This window comes from Cervus elaphus, chromosome 13 (assembly GCF_910594005.1).
Source record: "Cervus elaphus chromosome 13, mCerEla1.1, whole genome shotgun sequence".
Taxonomy (NCBI): Eukaryota; Metazoa; Chordata; class Mammalia; order Artiodactyla; family Cervidae; genus Cervus; species Cervus elaphus.
Window position 1 is genome coordinate 6,790,160 of NC_057827.1, and position 21,895 is coordinate 6,812,054.

The following is a 21,895-nucleotide window of genomic DNA, read 5'->3' on the forward strand; positions in this document are numbered from 1 at the left end:
CAGAGAAAGAGGTGGAAAGATCCCAGATTTGGTGATGGGAATAGAAATAGGATTCATAGAGTAAGAAAGAGTTTGGGGGAAAGGTGGTGAGTTCAGACTTGGACACCAAGGACTTGCATTTCCAAAGAGCAATCCAGAGGGTGATGCCCAATAAAGAACTGGAAACAAGGGACTGGATCAGAAATACAGACCAGAATCTGAGATGGACTCAGAGCCAGGCCCAAAGTTGCTACTGAAGTTCTGATAGTTGGTCCTAGTTCCCTAAGGAAATACACACGAAAGAGGGAAATTCTCGAGACCAAAACTTGAATATGAGTTGGAATCCGTAGGAAGAAATAGAACAGTGGAGAAGAAACCAAGGTCTTCAGAAAACTTGTGAGAGCCAAGGTATGCCCAGGAGACAGGGCCAGGGAGCATCAGTGGCAGGTGAGGCAGCAAAGCCAGAGAACGGCTTTGAAGTTGTGATGAGAGATGCTGAGAACAGCTGTTTGTCAGAGGGAGGAGGGGAAAACTCTCTGCTGGGGGATCAGGAGTCAAAGTTGGAGTGGAGGCTGCAAGGGCCCTGATCTGGGGGATGCTGGTGGTAGATGGAAGGGCCCGAGGATGTGAGGGTGAGACTGATGATGTTGGAAGATGGTGGGGGATTCTCCACATGGAGGCTGGCCTGCAAGGGTGAGAAAGGAGAAAGAAAGACTGGGGGAGGTAAGAATACATGAGGTGAGAAGGAGAGAAGAGAAGAGGGGGAAGGCTTTTCTTGGGTGTCTTCAATCATTTTACAAAACTAGGAGGACAGGCAATTTGATAAAAGTGGAAGGGGCAGAGGTGTCAGGGCTTGAAGCACGTGATTGGAGCAGTCACTTTAGACAAGAAAAGATGAACAAAGCTGTGAAGGTCCTCCGAGGGTCAAATTATAGTTAGCACACATTCTGAAAATCAAAACAGCAGAGCCTTATGACTTCCTCCAGAAATTCTTAGACAAGAAAAGGATGGTATGCTGAAAAAGCAGCAGCTGTAGGATTCAAAAATGACCTAGGATTAAATGTAGGATTTTAAATGACCTAGACTGGGGAGATAAGTGACAGCAAAAAAGACAAGATGAACCAGGGGAACAAGAAAGGTTTTAAGGCCAGGAGACTAGGAGACAAAAATCTCTGTATCTTTGGAAGGAGACACGCCATTTCAAGAGCCAATGATGCTTCCCCTTCTCTCTTATCTGCTTGTCCATTCCTCCTCTTGGGTGCTGGTGGCAAGCAGGTTGTAGCTACAAGCAGCTTAGAGAAGCCCATATTCCTGGAGGCTGTCTCTCTGGCATGCCTGGGTCTCCCTTGGTTTATGTCAGTGTCTGTACTGCAAGAGAGAATACTGCCCTAATTAAGGCATGGGGACTGAATAAGCCATATCCACAATGACTGTCGGTGCTATAATAATAAAATAACAAATGGATAAAGGCAATTAATAACAATCACATCATGCTAGGGATAGTCTTGTACCGTAGTTACATATACACCAAGTCACTGATCTAATTTGTTTGACTCCTGGAGAATTTAAGTGGCCTGAGGGGAAACTCATATCTTCTGCCTGTCCTGAAAGCTATATTTATTTCCCCGCTGCCTACGGTTTAATACAGAAGGTTATAATTAGTCACAGAGATGTGGCTGAACAAACAGTGTTGGCCCTTCTGTTGTTTCCTGTTGCCAGGAATGGAACCAGCAGCCCTGAAAGACCTGTAAAAGCAGCTCTGGTGCCTGGTGCAGCTTTGGATTTAAATCCTTATTCTCAGCCCTGCCTCGCTGCTGTCTTGGCTTTCTCTCCCTGTTCTTTCCTTCTCTCTTGCCTTGCCAAATTTGGGCTTAGTCAGGGCTGTGGTGGTAACACTGCAGCTCTTAAAGAGCCAGCTCATGCTGACTCAGAACCAAAGGGCCAGATCAGCACCGAACCTAGAACGGAGGGAAAAAAGGGGCCAAACCCTTGGCTCAGACCCGCCTCCTGGAGCACATATGCCTGACAGCGGAGGGCAGGGACAAGGAGGGAGGCGTGAATTCCCAAGAGGAAAACACCTTTTAAATAAGAAGGGCTTTATTGTGGGGAGGGGAGTGGGAGTAGGGAGCAAGGAGGGGGTGGAGGTGGTGGGGATTCACAATTATGGATTCACATGCAATTTATTATAAGAAATAATACAGAGAGACTCCCATACACATTTTCCTGGTTTTTCTCAGTGATAAGCTTTTTGCAGTTATAGTATATCACAGCCAGGATATTGACATTGATAAAATCCACCATCTAGTTCAGATTCCCTGGTTTTACTTGTACTCATTTGTCTGCATGTTTGGTGGTGGTGGTGGTGGTTTAGTCTCTAGGTTGTGTCTGACTCTTTGTGACTCCATGGATTGTAGCCGGCCAGGCTCCTCTGTCCATGGAATTCTCCAGACAAGAATACTAGAGTGGGTGGCCATTTCCTTCTTCAGGCAATCTTCTAGACTCAGGGGTTGACCTTGGGCCTCCTGCATTGCAGGTAGTTTCTTTACCACTGAGCCACCAGGGAAGCCTGTGTGTGTGTGTTTCGTTCTATGCAATTTAACCACTGTACTTGTGTAGGTTTGTGCATCCACCACGACAGTCAAGATACCAAATGCCTCATCATCACTAGAATCCCCTATGTTGCATGTTTATAATCAGTCTCCACCATCACCCCCGTTTCCCCACCTCTTATGCCAGCCCCTAAGCCCTGGTAACCACTGCTGCTCTCCATTTCTAAAATTTTGTCATTTCAAAACAATTATGTAAATGGAATCATATGGTATGTAAAATAAAATATTGTTTCTTTTTCATCATGCATAATTTTCTTGAGAGCCATTCAAGTCATTGTGAATGTACATAAATTGCTCTTTAAATTGCTGAAGAGTTATCCAGGGTATGGATAAACTAGTTTCTTTAATCATTCACCCTGGGTTATATATAATCATTCACGCTACCTGTGTTATATTTAAATGAGTCTCTTTGAGGCAACATATAAAAGGGTTATGCTATTTTTATGTATTCTGCTAACTTTTGTCTTTTTATTGCTATATTTAAACCATTTATATTGAAGGTAAATATTTACATGTTGATGCCTGAGTCAGCCATTTTATTACTAGTTTTATGTTTGTTTCTCTGGTTCTTGTTCCGTTATTTCTTTTCTTGTCTTCCTAGTGTTAATTGAACAATTTTTAAAAATTCTATCTTGATTTAATTACAGTGTTTTTGAGTATATTTCTTTGAGTATATTTCTTTGTATAGTTTTTTTTTTTTTGTAGTTGCTCTGGGTATTACAACAGAAATATGTGACTTATCACAGTCCACTAGTATCAACATGCTACTTTGTGTTAACCATGGAATTTCATGTCCATCCAGATCTCTTAACTTTCTCTTTTTTAAGATTCATTGGCTTGAATATCAGGTGATGTTAACATTTTTATTTCAACTATCAAACTTGCTTTACAAACCCATTATACAACCCATTTACAGTGAACCCAGAATAGTTCACTGTACATACACATTTCTGCTATTTCTGTAGTCCCTTCTTTCCTGATGCTCCAAGAGTCCCTCATTCATCAGTTCCTTTCTGTTTAATTAATTACTTCAGCTGGCCTTAGAGGGTAGGTGCTTATCAACAAATTCTTTTTGCTTTCTTTCATTAGAGAATATCTTTATTTTCTTTTCATTCCTGAAGGATAGTGTTCCCAGATATAATTTTTGGTTAAATTGTTTTCCTTTCAATGCTTGAAAAAGGTGTCATTTTCTTTTGGCTCATAGTTTCTCAATGAAACTAAGCCATGCCATGTAGGGCCACCCAATACGGATGGGTCATGGTGGAGAATTCTGACAAAACGTGCTCCACTGGAGAAGAGAATGGCAAACCACTTCAGTATTCTTGCCTTGAGAACCCCATGAACAGTATGAAAAGGCAAAAAGATATGACACTGAAAGATGAACTTCCCAGGTCAGTAGGTGCCCATATGCTACTGGAGAAAAGTGGAGAAAGAGCTCCAAAAATAATGAAGACGCTGGGCCAAAGCAAAAACAAAGCCCAGTTGTGAATGTGACTGGTGATCGAAGAAAAGTCTGAATCTGTAAAAGTACTATTTTATAGGAACCTGGAATGTTAGGTCCATGAATCAAGGTAAATTGAAAGTGGTCAAACAGGAGATGGCAAGAGTGACCAAGATGTTTTAGGAATAAGTGAACTAAAATGGACCCAGAATGGGCAAATGTAATTCACATGACCATTATATCTACTACTGTGGGCAAGAATCCCTTAGAAGAAATGGAGTAGCCCTCATAGTCAACAAAAGAGACTGCAATGCAGTGCTTGGGTGAAATCTCAAAAATGACAGAATGACCTCCGTTCGTTTGCAAGGCAAACCATTCAATATCACAGTAATCCAAGTCTATGCCCCAACCACTAATGCTTAAGAAGCTGAAGTTGAATGGTTCTATGAAGACCTACAAGACCTTCTAGAAGAAACAAAAAAAAAAAAAAAAAAAGAAAGAAAGAAAAGAAAGAAATCCAAAAAAAGACATCCTTTTCATCACAGGGGATGTGAATGCAAAATAGGAAGTCAAGGGACACCTGGAGTGACAGGCAAGCTTGGCCTCAGAGTACAGATGAAGTGGGGCAAAGGCTAACAGAGTTCTGCCAAGAGAATGCACTGGTCATAGCAAACACCCTCTTCCAGCAGCACAAGAGACAACTCTACACATGGACATCACCAGATGGTTGATACTGAAATCAGATTGATTATATTCTTTGCAGCCAAAGATGGATAAACTCTATACAGTCAGCAAAAACAAGACCAGGAGGTGACTGTGGCTAGATCAGGAACTCCTTATTGCAAAATTCAGGCTTTAATTAAAGAAAGTAGGGAAAACCACTAGACCATTCAGATATGACCTAAATTAAATCCCTTACAATTATAATTATACAGTGAAATTGACAAATAGGTTCAAGGCATTACATCTGATAGACAGATTGCCTGAAGAACTATGGATGGAGGTTCATGACATTGTGAAGGAGGTGGTGATCAAAACCATCCCAAAGAAGAAGAAATGCAAAAAGTCAGCATGATTGTCTGAGGAGGCCTTACAAATAACTGGGAAAAAAAGAGAAGTGAAAGGCAAAGGAGCTAAGGAAAGATATACCCATTTGAATGCAGAGTCCCAAAGAATATCAAGGAGAGATAAGAAAGCCTTCCTCAGTGATCAGTGCAAAGAAATAGAGGAAAACAATAGAATGGGAAAGACTAGAAATCTCTTCAAGAAAATTAGAGATACTGAGGGAACATATCATACAAAGATGAGGACAGAAATGATATGGACCTAACAGAAGAGGAAAATATTAAGAAGAGGTGGCAAGAATACACAGAAGAACCATACAAAAAAAGATCTTAATGACCCAGAAAACCATGATGGTGTGATCACTCACCTAGAGCCAGACATCTTGGAATGTGAAGTCAAGGGGACCTTAGGAAGCATCACTGTGAACAAAGCTAGTGGAGTGATGGAATTCCAGCTAAGCTATTGCAAATCCTAAAAGATGATGCTGTGAAAGTGCTGCACTCAATATGTGAGCAAATTTGGAAAACTCAACAGTGGCCACAGGACTGGAAAAGGTTAGTTTTCATTCCAATCCCAAAGAAAGGCAATCCCAAAGAATGTTCAAACTACTGCACAACTGCACTCATCTCACATGGTAGCAAAGTAGTGCTCAAAATTCTCCAAGTGAGGCTTCAACAGTCTGTGAACAAACCAAGAACTTCCAGATGTTCAAGCTGGATTTAGAAAAAGCAGAGGAACCAGAGATCAAACTGTGAACATACACTGGATCATAGCAAAAGTAAGAGAATTCCAGTAAAACACCTACCTCTGCTTCATTGACTGTGCCTAAGCTTTTGACTGTGTGTATCACAACAAACTGTGGAAAATTCTGAAAGAGATGTGAACACCAGACTACCTGACCTGCTTCTTGAGAAACCTGTATGCAGGTCAGGAAGCAACAGTTAGAACTGGACATGGAACAACAGACTGGCTCCAAATCAGGAAAGGAGTATGTCAAGGCTGTATATTGTCACCCTGCTTATTTAACTTACATGCAGAGTACATCATGTGAAATGGCAGACTGGATGAAGCACAGGCTGGAATCAAGATTGCCAGGAGAAATATCAATAACCTCAGATACACAGATGACACCATCCTTATGGCAGAAAGTGAAGAAGAACTAAAGAGCCTCTTGATGAAAGTGAAAAAGGAGAGTGAAAAAGCTGGCTTAAAACTCAGCATTCTAAAAACAAAGATCATGGCATCTGGTCCCATGGCAAATAGGAGAAACAATGGAAGCAGAGGCAGACTTTATTTTCTCGGGCTCCAAAATCACTGCAGACAGTGCCTGCTGGTCGTGAAATTAAAAAACACTGGCACTTTGGAAGAAAAGCTATGACCAACCTAGATAGCATATTAAAAAGCAGAGACATTACTTTACCAACAAAGGTCCATCTAGTCAAAGCTACGGTTTTTCCAGCAGTCATTATGGATGTGAGAGTTGGACCATAAAGAAAGCTGAGCTCCAAAAAATTGTGGTGTTGGAGAAGACTCTTGAGAGTCCCCTGGACTGCCAGGAGATCCAACCAGTCAATCCTCAAGGAAATCAACCCTGAATATTCATTGGAAGGACTGATGCTGAAGCTGAAACTCTGATACTTTGGCCACCTGATTCGATGAGCTGACTCCTTGGGAAAGACCCTGATTCTGGGAAAGTTTGAAAGCAGGAGGAGAAGGGGAGGACAGAGAATGAGAGGGTTGGATGGCATCACAGACTCAATGGACATGAGTTTGAGCAAGCTCTGGGCGTTGCTGATGGACAGGGAAGCCTGGTGTGCTGCAGTCCATGGGGTTGCAAAGAGTCAGACACGACTGAGCAAATGAACTGAACTGAATTGAACTGATTTTGGGCAACTCGACTGTCATTTGTATCATTTTCCCTCCAGGTAACAACACAACATTTCTCTTTAACTTCTTTCAAGATACTTTGTTCCTTTTTCTTCTACATGGGTTTCTTACAAATGATCCAGTTTGTGATCCACTCAGCCTCTTGAGTCTGTAGGTTTGTATGTGTCAGTAAACTTGGGAAATTTTTAGTTATTACTTCTTCACTTGCTCTTCCAACTCAACTCTCTTTCTCCTCTTTTTCTGGTACCCCAACGACAGTAAGGGCTTTCAAGGAGGCGCAGTGGTAAATAATCTGCCTGCCAATGCTGGAAATGCAAGATATGAGGGTTCAGTCCCTGGGTCAGGAAGATCCCCTGGAATAGGAAATGGCTACCCACTCCGGTATTCTTGCCCAGAAAATCTCATGGACAGAGGAGCCTGGTGGGCTACAACCCATCAGTCACCAAGAGTCAGACACTACTGAACACACACACACACACACACACACACACACACACACGTGAGTTTTGAAAAATTTTCTGCTATTGTATTTTTCAGTTTTCCAATTTTTATTTGATTCTGTTTTGTAATTCCTGTTTATCTGCTAATTTTTGTAATTGTTTTTGTTATTGATTTTTGAAGCACTTTTATAACAATTATTTTAAAATCCTTACTGGATGATTCCAACATCTTGCTCATTTCAGTGTTAATGTCAGTTCATTGTCGTTTGTCACTCAAGTTGTGATTTTCCTACTTCTTGGCTTGACAGGTTACTTTTTCTTATTGTACCTTGGACACTTTATCTATAGTGTTAGGAGACTCAGGGTCCTATTAAAAACTAATTTTAGTAGCCAGTCGCTCTGTCTAGGTTTAGCATTCAAGTTCTGGCTTACTTTTCCAACCTGTGGTTCCAAATCAGTTATATTTTAATCTTTGGTCTCTTGATGTGTCTGCTGGGCTGGGACTCCCACTCCATCTTAGTGCTGTCTGAGGGACTGGAATAGGACTCCCCAGCTTGGGCCACCACGTGTCTTGGAGGAGAGGATGGGGCGCAGGCATGCGAGGACAAAGGCGCTTCCTGGGCGGGGCCGCTTGCAGTGATGGCAGCCCTCTTCTGGTTCTGCCCACTCACCAGGTTTGCGGGCAAGTCTCTGCAGAATGGGGTCTCTGGTTTGTATTTCCCTGGCTGTAAACCTGTGGGAAAAGCCACGTCTGGCTGTCGTTGTACAGCTGAAGCCCCAGTGCGTGTGGCAGAGGACAGACTGTGACGGTGCTTGTGGTAGGCTGGCTGTATGTTGTTCCGCAACATCCAGGGCTGCTTTGAGATTCAGCTTATCCCCGTGACTCACCTACTTAATGAGAAGCAAGCAGGAATGATGAATGTCACTTACAGGCGGAAGCTTTGAGAGCCAGGAGGAGCTCGATTCGTACTCTTCCCTGTCGTGATCACTGATGATGCTTCAGATGGCAGTTGTTCCACCAGCCCACGTCCCAGAGTGGGGATGAAGACAGCTCAGAGCAGAGCCCCCGCAGGGCTGGGAGGACATGTGACAGTGATGTAGATGAGCAGGAACCTTTGTGTGTGAACTGTGCAGATCTGGGGCATTGTTTATCACCACTGCATCACCTGGATTATTCTGCAGTGAATTTTGCTTAAAGAAAAAATTGAGAGAAGAGGAAAATCTTCATAGCCCTGGAGGGTACTAGAAATGCATACGACCATACCTCTTAAATATTACATAAATTAAACATTTTATTAATTTATCTTCTGCTTTTTAGTTTAAAATAAGAAATGAAGTTTTGCTTGAGATAAATAACAATCCGTAACTACACGTCAACGTCTCTATTAGAGTCCCTGAGAGGTCTCTGAAGGCTTTTGCAATATAGTGTGCTTTCCATTCTGAAAATGGAAGTGTGATGCTATTTTCAAGAAAAGTTTTATTTCTGTTTCTACCTGCTATGATCTAAATGTATTTCCCCCCTGCCCCAATTTACATGTTAATTCCAAAAGCCCAATGAGATAGTATTAAGATGTGGGAACTTTGGAGAGGATATTAGGTCATGAGGCTTTGCATTAATTGTGACATTAATGCCTTTATAAAAAAGGCCCAAGGGAACTCCCTCCCTTTCTACCGTGTGAGGACATAGCAACAAACTGGTATCTGCAAGACCAGAACCAGTGCAGGCACCCTGAGCTTAGGTTTCTAGCCTCTGGAACTCCAGAAATTTCCATTGTTTATAAGCCATCCGATGTCTGATGTTTTGTTATAGTGACCTAAATGGACTAAGGTACTACCCCCAAGGTGGCCTCCAGCCTTGACTCTGGCTTTGTGTTTCTCCCCCAATTTTTTCCTCCCATAGTATTTGCATTTCTTTGTCATGCTTCTGCGAAATTCTGTCTCCATCTTAGTTTGTTTTGGGATCAACACAGGTCAGTAATGGGATCAGTTCAGCTTGTACCAGACCACAAGTACAGCCTTCAGGTATAAACAAGGCCATAGGTAGGGAAACTCGATACCATCCTAGAGGAGAGAAATCAAGTTTCCTCTATGAACACTTAGGTAAACCCAGAGCATTTGTGTTATTGTTAGGTGGTGTTTATTAGATTAAACTGGCCTCAAGACATTCTGTAATTGCTCCTAATGTAATTTGTAGTGAGGAAAGGATAGCCTGGTCTTTTTATGATGATGCAGATATACTTTCTGTCAAATTGTGACAAAGGAAACACATCTTTTTACAATGTTGAATTGGTGAAAGTGAAATCACTTCAAAATGAAATCAGAAGACACATGGACCTCTAAATCAGAGAACCACAGGAACCTTGGCCTGTTAAACCCTGGAGCAAACCCCCAACATGGCTGAAATCAAAGCGCTGTTTTCTACATTACGTAGCTTCAAACCCATTATCTTTTCTCTCTTTCTATCTTTATTCTACAGCTGTTGCCACCCACTCTTTATTATTGAGGTTTCTGTCTCCTCTAAGTCTAGCAATAAAATAAATTCTTTTTTTCTGCACCTACTGATTCTTTTCTGCTGTTCTGATAAGGCATATTGTAGACTTTTTAATTTTAAGAATTTTGTTATCCTCTAGATGGAAACAAAGAGAAATAAAGTGAAAAATTTAAAAAAATGTGTGCAAAGTTCAATAGGCAAATTGACTCACAGTGTCTCAAGAGAATAGTTCTTATTCTCTAGCTTGCACAAAATGGAGATAGAAGTGGACTTGTTAGTCCCTTTACTCCACTCCCTAGCCAGACTACTGCTCCTTTAGTCCTGAAGGAGAGGCCCTTCAGAACCTCCTCAGCTCATTTATCTCCATCCATATGTCCATTTTCTTTGTAAATGGTGATCATCTGACAGCAAGTGTTATTTCTTTCCCACATATAAGTCTCTAGGACCTAACCCAGTTCCCAGAAAATACTAGCCACTCAATAAACTTTTATTAAGTAAAACACATGCTCTTTGTGGGTCTATTCTCTTACAATTTAACAAATTAAAATTTTACTTCTGGAGTGGTAGAGTGAGGAGTTTTGCAAATGTATCTCTCCAAAGAAGTGATGAGCACACTGACAAAAATTGCTAAAATCAACCTTTAAAAGAACTCTTGAAATTAACCAGAGTTTTGCATTAAAGTGAGGAGAGTTTATGTAGGAAAAACTGCTGAAAATGTGTAAGAGCAGCAGGGCTTTACATTTTGTGATGTAAGCTAAACCTATCTCCCACCATGTAGCTGGCAGTAAATGTGAAAATCAGCTGCCTTACAACCACAGTAGCTGTCAAAGACAGCAACCTTGCAGCTACTGGAGGAGGGATATTAGGTTTGGAGCTCCTTTTAAAAATCTCATCCTCAGAGTAGTGTCACTGTATGGTTTGTCTTACAACCACAGTAGCTGTCAAAGCCAGCAACCTTGCAGCTACTGGAGGAGGGATATTAGGTTTGGAGCTCCTTTAAAAAATCCCATCCTCAGAGTAGTATCACTGTATGGAACTGGAAAAGTTCCATTTTTCAGAGTATTATTGTTATTTGACCTGACTTGGAGATCTATTCCATGGGAAAGCCCTATTCTCAGGGCATTTGTCAAAAACAAACAACAGCAAGTATTTAACATTGCAACTACCCAACAGAGCAATACAAACTGGAACAAAAAGAACCTGACCAAAACTTAAAACGAAGATCAAGGTTGGGAAGATAACGATGTCACAGGGGTCTTAAAAAACTCTCTTCTGGGGGATCCAAAAGGTGCACACATGTGAAAACATGTGTGCATGCTCAAGAAAGACCTTGAGATCTTTAAGTGAAGGCTAAGGAAGAGTTGTAAACTGCCAGACATTGAAGAAAACATTCCCCAACACACACACACACACACACACACACACACACACACACACACACACACACACACACACACACACACACATGCCTGCGTGCACAACATTTTGCATACAATATTCCTTGCATACTGCAAGGAATACAGAATTACAGAATTATTTCATGAAGTCACTAAATTAATGAAGAGCCACAACAAACAGCAAAAATAATAAATATGGCACATGAGAGGAGAGAATATCATTTTTAGAGTTACCACATTGTATTATTTTAAATGATCAATTAAAAACAAAAAGTTTCAAAGTCATGCTAGGAAATAAGAAAGTATGACCCATACATGACTAAAACAGTCAATAGAAACTGCTCTGAGGAAGCCCCAATGCTGAACTTACTAAGGAAAATCTTTAAAGCAGCTATTACAGATATGCTCAAAAAAATGGAAGAAGCATGTTTGAAGAATGAAAGGAAAGTATAAGAACAATGTCTAACCAAAATTTTATCTTAATAAAGAAATAGAAATTATAAAACAAAGGATTAAATTGAAGTTCTGTAGCTAAAAAATACATAGAGTTTTTAATTCATAAAAGATTAAAATGAAAAAATTCATTAGAGAAATTCAACTTCAGGTTTTAAGGTGATGGGAGAAAGAATCAATAAACTTGAAAATTAGGGCAACTAAAGTCATCCAGTCTGAGTAAAAGAAAGATAAGACAATAGAAAAGAAAATGAACAGAGCTGTGGAAATCTGTAGGAACCATGAAGGACTACCAACATGTGCTCAAGAGGAGTCCCAGATGGAAGAAACCAAGAGAAAAAGGTAGAAGAAATATCTGAAAAAAAAATGATGGTCAAAGACTTACAAATTTTAATGAAAAGCACTTATGGATACACCCAAAATATCAAATTCAATAAATGGAAATAAATTGATACCTATACATATTGTAGTCAAGTTCTTAAAGGAGAATTTTAGAGACATGGAAAAATGATGCATCACATATAGTTCAGTTCAGTTCAGTCACTCAGTTGTGTCCAACTCTTTGCAATCCCATGGACCACAGCATGCCAGGCCTCCCTATCTATCACTAAGTCCTGGAGTTTACCCAAATTCATGTCCACTGAGTCGGTGATGCCATCCAACGATCTCATCTTCTGTTGTCCCCTTCTCCTTCTGCCTTCAATCTTTCCCAGCATTAGTGTCTTTTCAAATGAGTCAGCTCTTCACATCAGGTGGCCAAAGTATTGGAGTTTTAGCTTCAACATCAGTCCTTCCAATGAACACTTCAGGAATGATCTTTCCACATCCAAGGTAAGAGAAACCCCACTAAGATGGTAGACACTGAGAGACAGCATCAGAGGGCAGAGAGACTGAAACCACAATCACAGAAAACTAACCAATCTAATCACATGGACCACAGCCTTGTCTAACTCGATGAAACTAAGCTATGCCATGTAGGGCCACCCAAAATGGATGGGTCATGGTGGAGAGTTCTGACAAAATGTGGTCCACTGGAGAAGGGAATGGCAAACCACTTCAGTATTCTTGCCTTGAGAACCCCATGAATAGTATGAAAAGGCAAAAAGATAGGACACTGAAAGATGAACTCCCTAGGTCGGTACGTGCCCAATATGCTACTGGAGATCAATGGAGAAATAACTCCAGAAAGAATGAAGAGATGGAGCCAAAGCAAAAACAATAGCCAGTTGTGGATATGACTGGTGATAGAAGCAAGGTCCAATGCTGTAAAGAGCAATATTGCATAGGAACCTGGAATGTTAGGTCCATGAATCAAGGCAAATTGGAAGTGGTCAAACAGGGGATGACAAGAGTGAATGTCAACATTTTAGGAATCAGCAAACTAAAGTAGACTGGAATGGTGAATTTAACTCAGATGACCACGACTGTGGGGCAAGACTCCCTTTGGAAGAAATGGAGTAGCCGTCATAGTCATCAAAAGAGTCCAAAATGCAGTACTTGGATGCAGTCTCAAAAATGACAGAATGATCTCTGTTCATTTCCAAGGCAAACCATTCAACATCACGGTAATCCAAGTCTATGCCCTGATCAGTAACACTGAAGAAGCTGAAGTTGAACGGTGAAGGCCTACAAAATCTTTTAGAGCTAACACCCCCAAAGATGTCCTTTTCATTATAGACGACTGGAATGCAAAAGTAGGAAGTCAAGAAACACCTGGAGTAACACGCAAATTTGGCTTTGGAGTACAGAATGAAACAGGGCAAAGGCTAGTAGAGTTTTGCCAAGAGAACGCACTGGTCATCACAAACAAGTGATCCTCAATAAGTTTAATGACAGACTCAGTAAGAAACCAAGGCAGTGAAGTGACATATTCAAAGTGCTGAAAGAAAAAGACTGTCAATCAAGAATTCCACATACAGCAAAAGTATTTTTCACAAACAAAGGAGAATTTAAGGAAACCATGTGTAAACAAATACTAAGAGAGTTCATCACTAGCAGTTTTGCTCTACAAGAAATAAGGAGTCTTTCAGCTAAAATTAAGAAACACTTGATAGTAACTTGAATCCATGTGAATTTGTAACACTCCTTTCCCCATCTAATTTAGAAGAAAATATCATGAAGCAACTATTATAAAACTGTATTGATGAGATTATAAGGTAAAAATGTACAATATATGATAATAATGCAAAAAGAGAGAGAGAGAATGGGACTATAATGGGGCAAACCTTTGCACGGTATTGAAATTAGGTTGATATTAATCTGAATGAGATTGTTTTAAAGTATTAGGTTATTAATCACTTAAAAATAACTAACATGTATACAGTAAAAAGAACAACAAGGCAATTTAGATGGCACACTAGAAAATATATACATATTAATATATTTTTTATTTTTATTTTTAAAAAATTTTTTAAATTTTTATTAGTTGGAGGCTAATTACTTCACAACATTGCAGTGGGTTTTGTCATACATTGACATGAATCAGCCATGGAGTTACATGTATACATATTAATAGAAAAGGAGGAAGTAATTAAAGAGTTCAGGAACAAAACCCACATAAAACATATAGAAAACAAAGAGCATAATGGCAGACATAAATCTTACCCTTTCAGCCAGTTCAGTTCAGTTCAGTTCAATCGCTCAGTCGTGTCCAACCCCATGGACTGCAGCATGCCAGGCTTCCCTGCACATCACCAACTCCCGGAGCTTATTCAAACTCATGTCCATTGAGTCAGTGGTGTCATTCGACCATCTCATGCTCTGTCAAACTCTTCTCCTCCCACCTTCAATCTATCCCAGCAACAGGGTCTTTTCAAATGAGTCAGTTCTTCAAATCAGGTGGCCAAGGTATTGGAATTTCAGCTTTAGCATCAGTCCTTCCAATGAATTTTTAGGACTGATTTCCTTTAGGATGGACTGGTTGGATTCCCTGGAAGTCCAAGGGACTCTCAACAATCTTCTCCAACACCACGGTTCAAAAGCATCAATTCTTCAGTGCTCAGCTTTCTTTATAGTCCAGCTCTCACATCCATACATTGACTACTGGAAAAGCCATACCTTTGACTAGATGGACCTTTGTTGGCAAAGTAATGTCTCTGTTTTTTAATATGCTGTCTGGGTTGGTCATAGCTTTTCTTCCAAGGAGTAAGCGTCTTTTAACTTATGGCTGCAGCCATAAATTAATCACCATCTGCAGTGATTTTGGAGCCCCCCCCCTTAAAAAAGTCTGTCACTGTTTCCAATGTTTCCCCATCTATTTGCCATGAAGTGATGGGACCGGATGCCATGTTCTTAGTTTTCTGAATGTTGAGCTTTAAGCCAACTCTTTCACTTTCATCAAGAGGCTCTTTAGTTCTTTGCTTTCTGCCATAAGGGTGATGTCATCTGCACATTGGAGGTTATTGATATTTCTCCCAGCAATCTTGATTCCAGTCTGTGCTTCAACCAGCCCAGCATTTCTCATGATGTACTCTGCATACAAGTTAAATAATCAGGGTGACAATATATAGCCTTGATGTACTCCTTTCCCAATTTGAAACCAGTCTGTTGTTCCATGCCAAGTTCTAACTGTTGCTTCTTGACCTGCATACAGATTTCTCAGGAGGCAGGTCAGGTGGTCTGGTATTCCCATCTCTTGAAGAATTTTCAACAGTTTGTTGTGATCCTTTCAGTAGTTACATTTAATAAAAATGAATTAAACATTCTAAGCAAAAAAGGAAAGCCTGGAAGAAAAATTAAAAAACCCACAATCTAACACTATTCTGTCTACAAGAGAAACTTCAGACTCAAAGGTCTAACAGATTGAAAATGAAAACGTGGAAATATGTATACAGTCAAAATAGTAGTCAAGCAGTAATCGAAATAGTGCTGGAGTGTCTATACCAACAACAGACAAAATAGACTTTAAGACAAACTTGTTACTAAAGATAAAGAAGAATATTTTATGCTGAAAAAGTGTTAATCCCTGAATAAGATGCAAAAATATTAACTATACATGCAAATATATAACAGACCACACAAAAAAGAAAAACAAGCAAAAAACCTTAAAGTACAAGCAAAACTGACAGAATAGAATGAAGAAACAGATAATCCAACAATAGTTGGAGGCTTTTTTTGCAGTATCACATTCAGTAATGGTTAGAACAAGTAGGGAGACTATCAACAAGGGAATAGTGCACTTAAACAACACTGTAAAACAGATAGACTCAGTTTAAAAACCATCAGCTAGACTGAGGAAGAGAAAGCAGAGAAGGCTCAAGTTTTAAAATAGGGAAACAAGCTTACAGAAATAAGAAGCATTATAAAGGAACACTGTGAAAACTACATGCCAATAAATAAGACAAACTAGATGAGATAGACAAATTCCTAGAAAGACACAAAGTACCAAACTGACTCAGGAAGAAATAAAAAATGTAAATAGACCTATTAAAATGTAAGATCATTGAACTAGTAATTTAAAAACTTTCTACAAGGAAAATTCCAGTCCTAGATGGCTTCACTGATGAATTATACCAAATATGCAAAAAATACTGCCTTTCCTTCACAAACTATTCAAAAATAAATAAAGACAAAGAACACAGCCTTTCTCACTCATCCTACAAGGACAATTATTAGCCAGATACTAAAACCAAGTAAAGACATCACAAGAATATTGACACAAAAGTTCTCCAAAGCTTCTATCAATATGGATCCACCAATAGATAAAAAGGATTATGCACTGTGACTAAGTGGGACTTTTCCCCAGAATATAATGTTGGTTTAAAATTTAAAAATCAATTGACACATTAAATTAGTAGAATAAAGGACAAAACCCCACACAATCATTTGAATAGACACAGAAAAAACATTTGCTAAAATTCAACATCCTTTCTTGAAAAAACATTCAACAAAGAATAGAATACAAACTCCTCTAAGTAATTAAGGAACCTGTGAAAACCCCACAGCTACCAGGAAGACTGAATGCCTTCCACTTAAGATCATGTGCAAGACAAAGATGTTTAATCTCACCACTGCTATTCAGCATTGTACTGGAGGTGTTGCCCTCAGCAATTACTGAAGAAAGAGACCCATGTGACCCAGCAATTCCACTCTTGGTATGTATCTGAAAAAGCAAAAACACGAATTCAACAAGATACATGCACCCAAGTGTTCATAGGAACTGAAAGCATTTTTTTTTGGAGTATAGTTGCTTTACAATGCTGTGTTAGTTTCAAGTGCACAGCAAAGTGAATCAGTTATACATGTACATGTATCCACTCTTTTTAAGGCTATTTTCTTATATAGGCCATTACAGAGTATTGAGTAGAGTTCCCTGTGCTATACAGCAGGCTCTTTTTAGTGATTTATTTTATATGTGGTGATTTAGTTGCTAAGTCCTGTCCAACTCTTGCGACACATGGACTGTAACCTGCCAGTCTCCTCTGTCCACAGGATTCTCCAGGCAGTACTGAAGTGGGTTGCTAATTCCTTCTCCAGGGGACCTTGCAGGTGGATTCTTTTTTGGCTGAGCTATGAGGGAAGTCCCTATTTTATATATAGTCGTATGCATAAGTCAGTTTCCATAGCAGCTTTATTTACAATTGTCAAGATATGGAAGCAACCTAGGTGTCCACCAACATATGAATGGATAAAGAAAATGTGGTATATATACACAATGGAATACTACTGAGCCATAAAAAGGTGACATTTGGCCATTTGCAACAACATAGAAAGACTTGGAGAGTATTATACTAAGTGACGTAAGGCAGACAGAGAAAGACAAATACCCTCCCAGTATTTGTGGTATATGGAATTTAAAAAATACAACACACTAGTAAATATAATTAAAAAAAGAAGTAGATTCACAGATATAGAGAACAAATTAGTGATTACCAGTGGGGTGAGGTAGTGGGAAGGGGCAATATAGGGCTAGGGGATTAAGAAATACAAACTATTATGTTTAAAGTAAGCTACAAGTATAAGTTGTACAATACGGGGAATACAGCCAATATTTTATAACGACCACAGATGGTGTGCAACCTTTAAAAATTGTGAATCACTATATTGTACATCTTTAATTTATATAATATTGTATATCAGCTACATTTTAAGAAACAGCTTGCAAGTTATCTTGTTATTTAAACAAGATATCTTGTTATTTTAAACTTTAAAAAGTTATTTTGTAATTTTAAAGAGAGAAATAAGTGTGTCCAGAGTATACAGGACAATGTAAAACAATTTCCATTCACTGATGACATGGATAAATCCTAGTTTAATTTGAACTTCATGAAAATAAAACTTTTATGTTTCATGTTTCAAAGGGTACCATCAAGAAATGGAAAAATTACCCACAGAATGAGAGAATATATTTGTAAATTGTATGTCTGTTAAGGATTTTGTGTCCAGAATATATAAAGAAATCTTACAATTTGCAGTAAGAAGCCAATCCAATTTTTTTTTAATGGATAAAGGATTTGAATAGACATTTCTCCAAAGAAGATATGTTTTTGCTGTTCAGTCACTAAGTCATGTCCAACTCTTTGTGACCACATGGATGGAAGCTCACCAGACTTCTCTGTCCATGGGATTTCCCAGGCAAGAACACTATAGTGGGTTGCCATTTCCTTCTCCAGGGGATCTTCCCAAATCAGGGATCGAAACTGTGTCTCTTGCATTGTCAGGTAGATTCTTTACCACTGAGCCACCAAGGAGGCCTAGAGAAGATATATCCATTGCCAATAAAAACATGAAACTATTTTCAATAATATTAATTTTTATTCATTAGGGAAATGCAAATCAAAGTCACAATGAGATTGTCCCATTAGGTTGCTTAAAATAAAAAAGAAAACAATAGCAAGTATTGGCAAGGATGAGGAGAAACTGGAATCCAACATTGTTGCTGCAATTTAAAATAGTACAGAAAGCAATCTGGTAATTTCTCAAAATGCTAGTCATAGAGTTTCCATGTGACCTTCCAATTCTACTCTCAGATATGTACACAAGAGAAATGACATGTGAAAAAAATAAAAACATATGTTTACATAAAATGTTACATGAAAACAACATGTTACATGTCACACCAAAACAGCATTATTAATAGCAATCAAAAGTTGGAAACAACCTGCATGTATATCAAATGATGAATGGGTTTTAAAAAATGAGGTGGAAATTATCCAGCATTAAAAAGACATGAAGTCCTAATGCATGCTCTTTTCTGTGAGTCTACCACCCAGACACCAAGAGTGACCTACTCAATGAGTGTGCAGCTCTCATGAAAATGAAAAGAGCCTCCCAGCATTCTTGATGACTAAGGGCCCCCTCTGCCTGTTGAAGTGAAGGGAGGGAATACTGCTAGGTGACCAGACACTAATGAATGTTTAAATTAGGTGTCTGCCCCTTGGGCTGAGGCTGGATGGGAGCAGACCCCACAACCTGCACGGCAGTGTCACTATATACTGACCTCTTCCTCATCCGCTTCCCTGGCTGATCACATCCGACCCGAGAGAGGAGAAACAGTGCCTAGAGCATTGGGATTGAGAGGTTTTACTCTGTGGTCTCTGTGCAACAATATTTTTCCAAACCTTTGCTCTTCAAGATGCCTTATATCCCTTGTAGTTCACTAGAATTCTCTTCTTGCATGTGATTCGCCATGATATATTTATTATTTCTGTAGATTCAGCAAAACCAAGGGCAACTGCACTCCCTTACCCTCAGGATTACTCAGATCCCAGTTGGGCAGAGCCCTCTGATTTCCTTCTGGAAATGATTTTTCTTCTGGGAAACAGTCATCCTGCTTTCTCTCCAGAGCAGTTCATTTGATGGCCACACAATCTATGTTCACAACTCCCATTGTCCCATTGACTTCACACAGTTGGTGCTCCTGGGTTTGTGTATGTGGCTACCCTGGCTCCTCTGGTCTTGGCAGCTGGTGCTTTCCCACTGTCTGGGGCTAGGGAAGACCCTGGACCTAGGAGCTACCCAGATGGTGGATGACTTTTCCACTAGTTTAGCAATATGGAAATGTGGTATTCGTGCCCACTTTAATTTATGGACAGATTCAAACTCACTGAATTTGACTTGGTTGTAAGAAACAGAAATTTTCTTGGAGAAGGTGAGTAAAAAAGTTTAATCTGTTATAGGGTTGTAGAGCTGGGGATCAGGCTTGCACTGACCCAAGAACAGGAAAATCATCCTAAATCTATCCTGCATCTCTCTTTTTAAAATTATTATTAATTCATTAAAAAAAAATAACTGGAGATGAATTTTTGTTTTGACCATTAACAAGGAGGTGAGAGATAGGGGGAGAGTGACTTTCTCTGACTTAACCCCTAGGGTGGGGATTCTGACTCACTCAGTTTAGTCAGTGCCCACCCTTTGGGTTAGGCTGTCCAAGGACTATTTCTGCACATTTAGGAGGACACAGATTTGTGAACCGAGTCAACCATCATTGCACTGTTTTTATGAGAGGAAAAAAAGCATTTTAAAAACAGCATGGGACTTCTGTGCAAGGAGTTTAGAAGTCACCAATCTATCCTAACAACAAAGAAAGTGTGCTCAGTTGCTTCAGTCAAGTTCCACTCTTAGTGACCCCATGGATGGTAGCCTGCCAGTCTCCTCTGTCCATGGGATTTTCTTGGCAAAACTACTGGAGTGGGTTTCCATGCCCTCCTCCAGAGGATCTTCCTGATCCAGGGATCAAACCTGCGCCTCCTGTGTCTCCTGAATTGCAGGTGGACTTTTTCTTTTTGTTTTATTCACTGCTGAGCCACTAGGGAAATCCAACAGTAAGAGAAGAGCTGAACAAATTTAAAAAGTTCAACAACTGCTTTCAGATCCATCAGAGAAGCAATGTCACCAATTCTGTACCCTGCAAAATTATCCTTCAAAAGGGCAGAACATGGAACAAAGGACTGATTCAAACTTGGAAAAGGAGTGTGACAAGGCTGTATGTTGCCACCTTATTTAATTAACTTACATGCAGAGTACATCATATGAAATGCCAGGCCAGATGAATCACAAGCTGGAATCAAGACTGCTGCTAGAAATACCAACAACCTCAGATATACAGATGGTAGCATTCTAGTGGCAGAAATTGAAGAGGAACTAAAGAAAGTGAAAGAGGAGAATGAAAAAGCTGGCTTAAAACTCAACATTCAGGGGCGGTCCTAGGATGGCAGAGGAATAGGATGGGGAGACCACTTTCTTCCTCACAAACTCATCAAAAGATCATTTGAACGCTGAGCAAATTCCACACAACAATTTCTGAACACTGGCGGAGGACACAAGGCACCCAGAAAGGGCACCCATTCTCTTCAAAAGGAGTGTGGCATGGATGGAGAAGTCTTGAGGCTACTGTAAGAATAAGACTGAAAGCCAGAGGCAGAAGGCTTAAATCCAAAACTTGAGAACACAAGAAAACTCCTGACTCCGGGGAATATTAATAGACAAGAGCTCATCCAAAAGCCTCCATACCTACACTGAAACCAAACTACATCCAAGAGCCAACAAGTTTCAGAGCAAGACAGCAAGCCAATTTTCCAACAACACAGGAACATAACCCTAAGCATTAAAATACAGGCAGCCAAAAGTCACACCAAGCCCACAGACACCTCAAAACTCACCACTGGACACTTCATTGCACTCCAGAGAGAAGAGATCGAACTCCACCCACCAGAACACCTATGCAAGCTTCCCTAACCGGGAAACCTTGACAAGCCACTTGTTCAACCCCACCCACAGGGAGGAACCTTGACAATAAAGAGGAACCACAAACTTCCAGCATACAGAAAGGCCACCCCAAACACAGAAATCTAAACAAGATGAAAAGGCAGAGAGATATTCAGCAGGTAAAGGAAGATGATAAATGTCCACCAAACCAAACAAAAGAGGAGGAGATAGGGAGTCTACCTGAAAAAGAATTCAGAATAATGGTATTAAAAATGATAAAAAATCTTGAAAACAAAATGGAGTTACAGATAAATAGTCTAGAGGCAAGGATTGAGAAGATGCAAGCAATGTTTAACAAGGAACTAGAAGAAATAAAAAAGAGTCAATCAATAATGAATAATGCAATAACTGAGATCAAAAGCATGCTGGAGGGAAACAACAGTAGAATAACTGAGGCAGAAGATAGGATAAGCAAGGTGGAATATAGA